The 8043-nt window shown below is 43.3% G+C and overlaps 1 non-coding gene across 1 annotated transcript; it reads right to left on the bottom strand.

Moving 5' to 3' along the window:
* Nucleotides 1-7289: 7289 nt before the first annotated feature.
* TRNAS-UGA lies at nt 7290-7371 on the bottom strand. Its single transcript has one exon. It is a non-coding gene; the product is annotated as a tRNA-Ser (tRNA).
* Nucleotides 7372-8043: the final 672 nt, after the last annotated feature.

The following is an 8043-nucleotide window of genomic DNA, read 5'->3' as shown; positions in this document are numbered from 1 at the left end:
ACATTTCATATGTATGTATTAATATAAATGTGAAACAATAAGTGAAATGTTAACAGCCTCTTAACAATGTCCCAATTAATTGTATTTTAACAATTATAACTTGGAAAGACTTTTTTAAAATATTATACTGGGGAGAGTCCTCTAGAGCAGGGATTGTGAACTCCAGCCTGTGGGCCAATCCAGCCTGATGAAAGGTTGCTGCTGCAAGCCGTGTGTTACACCGGGATTGGTGTCCTCCAGGGGAGAGGATTTCGATCTGGGGTCAGAGATGAGGCTTGACTACTTGGAACTTTTTGTGTAGCAAAGTTTTATTGAAGTATAATAGAGATAGGGAAAGCTTCTGACATAGACATCAGAAGGGGACAGAAAGAGTGCCCCCTTGCTAGTTTTTAGCAAGGTGTTTTATGTCTGTTAGAAAGCCATTAGGGCTTCCCTGGTAGCTCAGTTGGTAAAGAATCTACCTGCAGTTCAGGAGACCCAGGTTTGATCCCTGGGTTGGGAAGATCCCCTGGAGAAGGAAATGACAAACCACTCCAGTATCCTTGCCTGGAAAGTCCCATGGACAGAGGAGCCTGGTGGGCTACAGTCCATGGGGTCCCAAAGAGTTGGGCACTGTTTAATTTTGTGTAGGGAAGGGAAAATATCTGCCACTTGCAGTTTATTTCTTCTTGCTGCTTGGGGACCTCTGGCCTTGCTACCTGTTACCCTCTCACTGCTGCCTGCTTGTGTAAATAAAGTGTTGTTGGAACTCATTTGTTTATGTCTTCTTTTGTGTTACAAAGACAGAGCTGAGTAGTTGCAACAGAAACCGCATGACCTGTAAAGCTGAAAATATATACTAGCTGATCTTTTACAGTAAAACTTTGCTGATCTCTGTACTACAAATGTGTACCAAAAGGAAGTATGGCATTTCTGTGCTCCAGTGTCCCAATATATACGATGTCAGAACATTAACAGTCTTTCTCCAATTATGCATGTGTCTTAACATCTGGAAGATAAATACCTTTTATATGGACACTGTATATACTTATCTCTTAGAATGAAATATAGTGTCAGGTGAAATATGTAAAAAATTGCCTCTCTAGAAAAATACTTTGAATTTGTCTCAAATGACTATGTTTGGGAGGGAAACATATCCCCCTGAAGTGTTTGGGAATGAATGTGATACGAAAGAACAAAGGGTTCTGAGATCTCAGGAGTGGGACCTGGTATTGATGAGCTGACCAGGCCAGGACTGTGCCCTGCCTCAGCACCTCAGTGAGGAGCAGAGCAATTCCTGACTCTTTTCCATCCCTGACCTCAAGCATCAAAGATCATCAAAAGCATGAAGCCCATGGGCCATGTTCTCTGTCCCTGGTGTCTTCTGATCGGCCTAGAGATACCAATGGATGCCTGGCCTTGTTCACTCATGCCTCCCCTGGCAGCGCAGTACCAGACAAAGCAGCTAAGGTAAACCTAAGTCCCTCCCATCCACTCTTTAGGCCTTGGAATCCAACCCATGAGTGTCCCCCAGGCCTAGAACTGATGAGTAGAAGTGAGGGGAAATGGGAAGGAAAAAGAAATAACCAGTTTCCTGTGACATCCAGTCTACCAGCCTGAGTGAGCTTGTCTGATTAACTTCATGTATGTTGGGAGGGTAGCTAGTGATTAAAACAAGAGCTGAAAACTCTTTCTCCATCATTGCTTCAGATAGAACAAATCAAATTTTTCTGTCTAAAAATTCCAGTGTCAGAGGTTCTGTCTCTCTAGCTCCTGCAGAGACTATGACTTAGGCATCATTGTTAGTTGTTTCTGCTCTTGCATTTAGAAAAGGCATAAGACCAGATGTTCTTGAGGATGTGGGCACATTGGGGAGTGATGCCTTCAGAGGTGGGCATGGGGGGTTTGTCAGGGCCAGAAGGGACTTGGAATATAAGTTTTACACATGTTCTAGGCCATCCCTATCTCTGAATCGCTTTTCCCCAGCCACACTACACACCCCAGTGTAGGTTTCCATTAATGAAACCACTGGGGATGAAACTCCTTTACAATAAACATGATGTGTTAAAACAAAATAACAGCTTCATAAATCATACTAAAGAGTGCTGCAATGCATCAGGTGGTTCAGCTGCAACATTCCTGCTGATCTATGCAGTTAGGACACAAATCTATTCAGGCATAATTTTTTAAAAAGTTTTTATTTATTTATATTTATTTTTGGCTGCGCTGGGTCTTCAGTGTGGTGTGCGGGCTTCTCATTGGAGGGGCTTCTCTTATAGAAGAGCAGAAGCTCTAGAGCTTGAGGGCTTCAGTAGCTGTGGCTCCTGGGCCCTAGAGCACAGGCTCAATAGTTGTGGTGCATGGGTTTAGTTGCTCCGCGGCATGTGGGATCTTTCTGAACTAGGGATCAAAGCTGTGTCCTGTGCATTGGCAGGCAGATTCTTTACCACTGAGCCACCAGGGAAATCCCTCAGGTACAGTTTTGATTCATCCCTGAAAGTTGAAGGAAAGCAGAGTATACCCACCCTCATTAGAGACTCTATCTCCCACTGTTTCAGGTATTCTGAGATCTTTAAAAAAATTTTTATTTGGTTGCATCAGTTCTTAGTTGTAGCATAGGGGGATCTCTGTTGCCTCATGCAGGATCCTTCTGCTGTGGACTTAGTTGCTTTGAGGCATGTGGGAACTTAGTTCCTTGCCCAGGATCAAACCCTTGTCTCCCATATTGCAAGGTGGATTCGCAACCACTGGGCCACCAGAGAAGTCCCATTTGAGACCTTGTGCTTGCTAATCTTCTCAACCACAAAACTCATTCAGAAAAATTATTTATTGAGGGCCCACTAAGGACCAGATATGGGGAAGGAAATGGCAACCCACTCCAGTATTCTTGCCTGGAGAATCCCATGGACAGAGGAACCTGGTGGGCTACAGTCCACGGGGTCGCAAAGAATCAGACACGACTGAGCAACTTCACTTTCACTTTCACAAGGACCAGCTAAGGAGTTTCAGTGGTTAAACACACATATATATCCCACACTATATGTTCACATGCAGGGAGAAATTAAGCAAATATTCATACTAATGTATCACATAGTACAGTAAATGTTGTGAAGAAAAAGAATAAAATGGTATGAAATCACATAAGAAGGCAACCTAATTTGATGGGGAGGGTTACATTGGAGCATACATAAAATTCCTAAGGTGGGAAAGAGTGTAATCTCTTCAAGAAACTAAAGGAAAGGACAGTATATCTTGCCAGAGAATGAGTGGGAGAAGCCCAGTTGGTATGCTGGCAGGATCATGGGGAACTAAGGGGTCATTGTAGGGAGTTTAGTCTTTATTGTAAGAGCACTTGGTAATCTCAAGAAAGGTTTTCAGAGGAGAGTTATTAGACCAAATGTGCATTAAATTTTTTTTTTGGCTGTGCCATGTGGCTTGCTGGGTCTTAGTTCCCCAACCAGGGATTGAACCTGGGCCCAGAGCAGTGAAAGCAGACTCATAACCACCAGGTAATTCCCAGTATGTGAAATTTTTGAATTTTATTTTATGGACAGTAGATTAAAGGGGAGGAAGAGTAGATGGGGGAGACAGGAGGCTGAGAAGTAATCAGCCTGAGAGGTGATGTTGATTTAGATTGGGTGATGGTGGTAGATTTGGAACCAAGTGGATTCTGAGCATATTTAGGGATAACCTCAGTGGCACTTGGGGTGGATAGATGAGGTGGGGAATAGGAAGTATCAGGATAATTCCAAGTGGGTATGTCCTGCTCAGAGGGTCGAGATGCTGCAAACTGGAAGTACAGATGGAGAAGGACCTGGATTTGGAAGGCGAGGGATGGTTAAGAGTTCAGTATTTCCTTACAGATCAACTAATTACAATTTACAAAAAATTCTCTTCAGTTTATCTACATTGAAAAACTTTTTGAACTCTGGGAAGTTGAAGGATTTATTTATTCATTTTTTAAAGGATTTATTTTGTATTGATAGAAGTGGATAGAGAAATATCTGAGGTAGGGTGAGGAGACTTTGGAATCATATTTATAACTTCCTCTGCCTTCTAAGAGGGGCTCTTTGATTGTTGGGCACACTGATGCCAATGCACAGGGATGAGACTTAATTACTCTGTATTATGAAAGAGTGAAAGAGCTGGGATCTTGAGGGAAAATCCTCAAGGTCATTCACCATATGAAGTTGGGTTGGAACTTGTAGGCTTCCGGGATGCATGGGAGAGTGAAGGTGCTGGGGGACTGGGATGAAGAGAAAAGTGGAAGGAGAAGAAGTTGAGGTTGTGTCCTCCGAGGAGTGTGCTACAGAACCACTTCCACATCTCCTCTAAAATCTTCTGTGGATTTTCCTTTGCTCCCCACAGAGAGAGATGACATTCAGGTTACATGGAGGCCAGGGTGAAAGTGAACCACTCGTAGGGAGATGGGCATGGAGGTTGCCCAGAGAGATGGAGGTCTGTATGCACTTGCCTCCTGGTTCAGTTGGTTCTTTCAGGGCTACAAGACAGGGGAACAGAAGAAAAATAAAAAGATGGCAAGGAAAAAATAAGGAAAGGGAAGGAAATGGAAAGGTAAGGAAGGGAGGAGGATATTATATATTAAATTAACTCACGTTCATGCTAAGACAGAGGTTGCGTGTGTAAGTCGCTTCAGTTGTGCGTGACTCTTTGTGACCCTATGCACTGTAGCACACCAGGCTCCTCTGTCCATAGGATTTTCCAGGCAAGAATACTGGAGTGGGTTGCCATGCCATGCCATGCCCCCTCCTCCAGGGGATCTTCCCAACTCAGGAACCTGCATTGGGAGGCGGATTCTTTACCACTGTACCACCTGGGAAGCCTGAGGCAAAGGTAAGTGGTCTTCAAAAGGAAGATAACAAGTTTGCTTCCCCCTTGCCATTTTTTCCAGGGTATTCCAGGGGTGGACTGTGGACTTGTGTGTTGATTCATATATTTATTCATTCCTTTATTAAAGATTTATAGAGTACCTTTTCTGTGTTAGTCTCAAAGATGAGACATGATCCCTTTTTACATTCGCAGGAAATTTACCGTTTAGTGGGAAGAGAAGCAAACGGGCAGAAATAGTTCAATGTGAAATTTGCTATAATAAGTAGCAAGAATAAAAATGGGGCCTCTGGGGTCAAACCTGGAAATTGCAGGAATGCTTTACCCAGAAGGTGACACTTGAAGAAAGAACATGAGTTTTCCCAGCAGGTAATGGTGAGGTGAAGAGGGAAGCTATATCTGGTGTTTGGAAGAAAAGAAGTTGACTGGGCCTGATTTAAGCAGAATACTTACTGGAAGGAAATCAAATAGTTCATAGAATCGCCAGGAGGGCTGCAAAGCCACTTTTGGAAAATGGGACAGGAGTAAGTTAGGCTAGGCAAAGTCCAAGATCAATGTGGAATGACGACACTACTGTTGCTGCTGTTGAAGGACTGACTGTAAACTTCATTTGTAACCTTGGTGCTGCTACCCTTAGCAATTTCTGCAGCTGCCACTATGGCCTCTGCTTACCAACAGGGTGGATCCTTACCCTCCCTGCTTCTTTGCATTAATAATTCTTTTTTTAAAAAATATAAATTTATTTATTTTAATTGGAGGCTAATTACTTTACAATATTGTATTGCTTTTGCCATACATCAACATGAATCTGCCACAGGTGTACACGTGCATTAATAGTTCTGATTGAAAGTTGGGGGCAGTGAGCACATCTGATTGGTTGGGCCTAGGTCACATGCTGCCTCCCTACCTGCAAGAGGTACTTGGAAGCAAATATGTGGCTGTTTCAGCTTCTGTGATAGAGGGAGTGGGGAGTGAGGATAAATTGTAGTCTTCCATCTAGATTAAAAAAGAGAGCAAGTCCACTAACTAGGAAGGCAATTGTGTGTGAACAAGTGAAAAAGTTCAAAGACAAGAGCCATCAATCAGGGCTGGGAAGCTTTCTAATAACTTAAAAGGAGATGGAAGAGAAGGACGGGAAGGCTGGGGAGGCAGATAGGGGACTTATTTTGAAGGTCTTATGCCTAGAAATTTTGACTTTCCTGTTAGAAGAGTGTGGCAGACACAGTTGATTGTCCACTCCATATCCATCCATTTCTCTTCCTTATCAGTGAAATTCTAATTTTGAATTTGGAAGCAATACACTCAGCTTAAAACACTTATTTCATTAGAATTCCTTGTAGCTGGTGGGAGTTGGACAGGACTGAGCGACTGAACTGAACTGAACTGAGTGGTGGTCATGTTACACAGTTCAAGGGAATGAGATATAAACAGGGTTTTTGCCTCTTCGCTTTCTAGCTGAATACAGATGTGAGGTCTGGAGGTCTGGCAGTCATCTTAGGACAATGAGACAACATGCTTGGAATGTGGCCTGTGTGTTAAGAATGGCAGAGCAGAGGGACTTCCCTGGCAGTCCACTAGTTAAGACTGGTCCTTCCAAGGCAGGGGGCATGGTTCCCCTGGTTGGAGAGCTAAGATCCCACATGTGCCATGTGGACAAAAAATAAAATAAAAATGGCAGAAAAGAAAGCTGCAAAGAGCACTGTTCCATTGTTCCATTGGAGAGTTAACTGTTCCCAGATTTCTTGAGACAAACCACTTATGTGTTTAAGCCACTAGAGTTGGTCTTTTTATTATTAAAAAAAAAAAATACTGGATAAATACACACATTTTAGAAAAATAAGTTAAACAAAAAAACCTATCTGTTAGGAAAATTAAAATTAACCCTCCCCCACCCCAAATTCCACCATCCAGAGATAATTACTGCTAACATTTTGGTTCTTTCTTTCCAGCCCCCATTCATTCTTTTTTTCTGCCATTCTTTCCACATAAATGATTATATAAATGAATTGTTTAACAAAAATGTGATATATTTTTGTATGTATTTATTGTCTTTCCACCTGTCCAACTTTATGCATTTGGAAATATATTGGAAAAGTCTTCCCATGTCTGTAATATCGTATTAGGTTTGCCATCAGTTTTAATGAGATGATAGCTTGTTCAGGCTATGATAGCCTGAAAATTCTCACCAATATTTATCTTCATTTTATCTTTATTCTGCGAACGAGGAACAAGATTCTGAAAGATTAGCTTGCTGTTTAGGATAAAGAAAGACTATTTCCATTAGGGTGAACAGCGGCATGTTCACAGCACTGACACTGCCTGGCTTTTCTTTGACACGTTTAATTTCTCTGTAGTCAGACCATTTAGCCGGCAGATACCGGAAATTCAGCTGAAGAATGCGGATTATCAATTGAGGGTATTTATTAGAAATCGGTGAAAAAAAGAGTGAAGCCAACCGCTTCCGCAGCGAGCAGGGTTCGAACCTGCGCGGGGAGACCCCATTGGATTTCAAGTCCAACGCCTTAACCACTCGGCCATCGCTGCCACGGGGAGAAAGGGAAGGCGGAGACACTTTAGTGTTAAAACTGAGCACATGCGCACCACACACGCTAGTGGGCGGGGCCTATAATACTGCTCAAGTTGCAGGAGCTACCTCGTTAACGCGAGGAATAATAAAATCTCCCTTAAGTAGTTTAAGTAAACGCCTTTAAGGAAGTATCTTAGAAATCCTTCCCTTCCATGCGCTTGGAAAATCGAAAATCGCCACCCTACTTAGCTTCTGGTCTCAGACCGGTTGTTTGCCCTCCCGCTTCCTCATTAGGTCACAGAGAGAGATCTGAAACAAATAACTCTCTCCTTCAGTGTTGCGGGCCCGCGTCCTGGAAAAGTTCTGCATCTTGGACTGCTTTGACCGCGGTGATTGTGTTGAGCGCTCCTCTTTTTGCGGAAAGACAGAGAGGAGTGCGGAAAGACAGGAGCCCTCCGCAGCTGCCCCGGGTCTCGCCTCTCCCAGGTTCTTGCCCAGGCAGTCATCTTTCATTCTCTCCCCATTGACCCTTTCGTTGCTGAGCCCTTCTGGAAGAAAATGTGTCCGATTGTGGCCTCAGTTTTCTCAATTGACGGGGTGACTTGGAGATGCTTTGAGAACAAAGTTCTGCGAATTAGGTCTGCATTTTACCTTTAAATGCCATTAATTCCACCCGCCCCCTCCGCCCC

Source organism: Bos indicus x Bos taurus, chromosome 28, assembly GCF_003369695.1.
Source record: "Bos indicus x Bos taurus breed Angus x Brahman F1 hybrid chromosome 28, Bos_hybrid_MaternalHap_v2.0, whole genome shotgun sequence".
NCBI classification, from domain to species: domain Eukaryota; kingdom Metazoa; phylum Chordata; class Mammalia; order Artiodactyla; family Bovidae; genus Bos; species Bos indicus x Bos taurus.
This window is presented reverse-complemented; position numbering and strand designations above follow the sequence as displayed.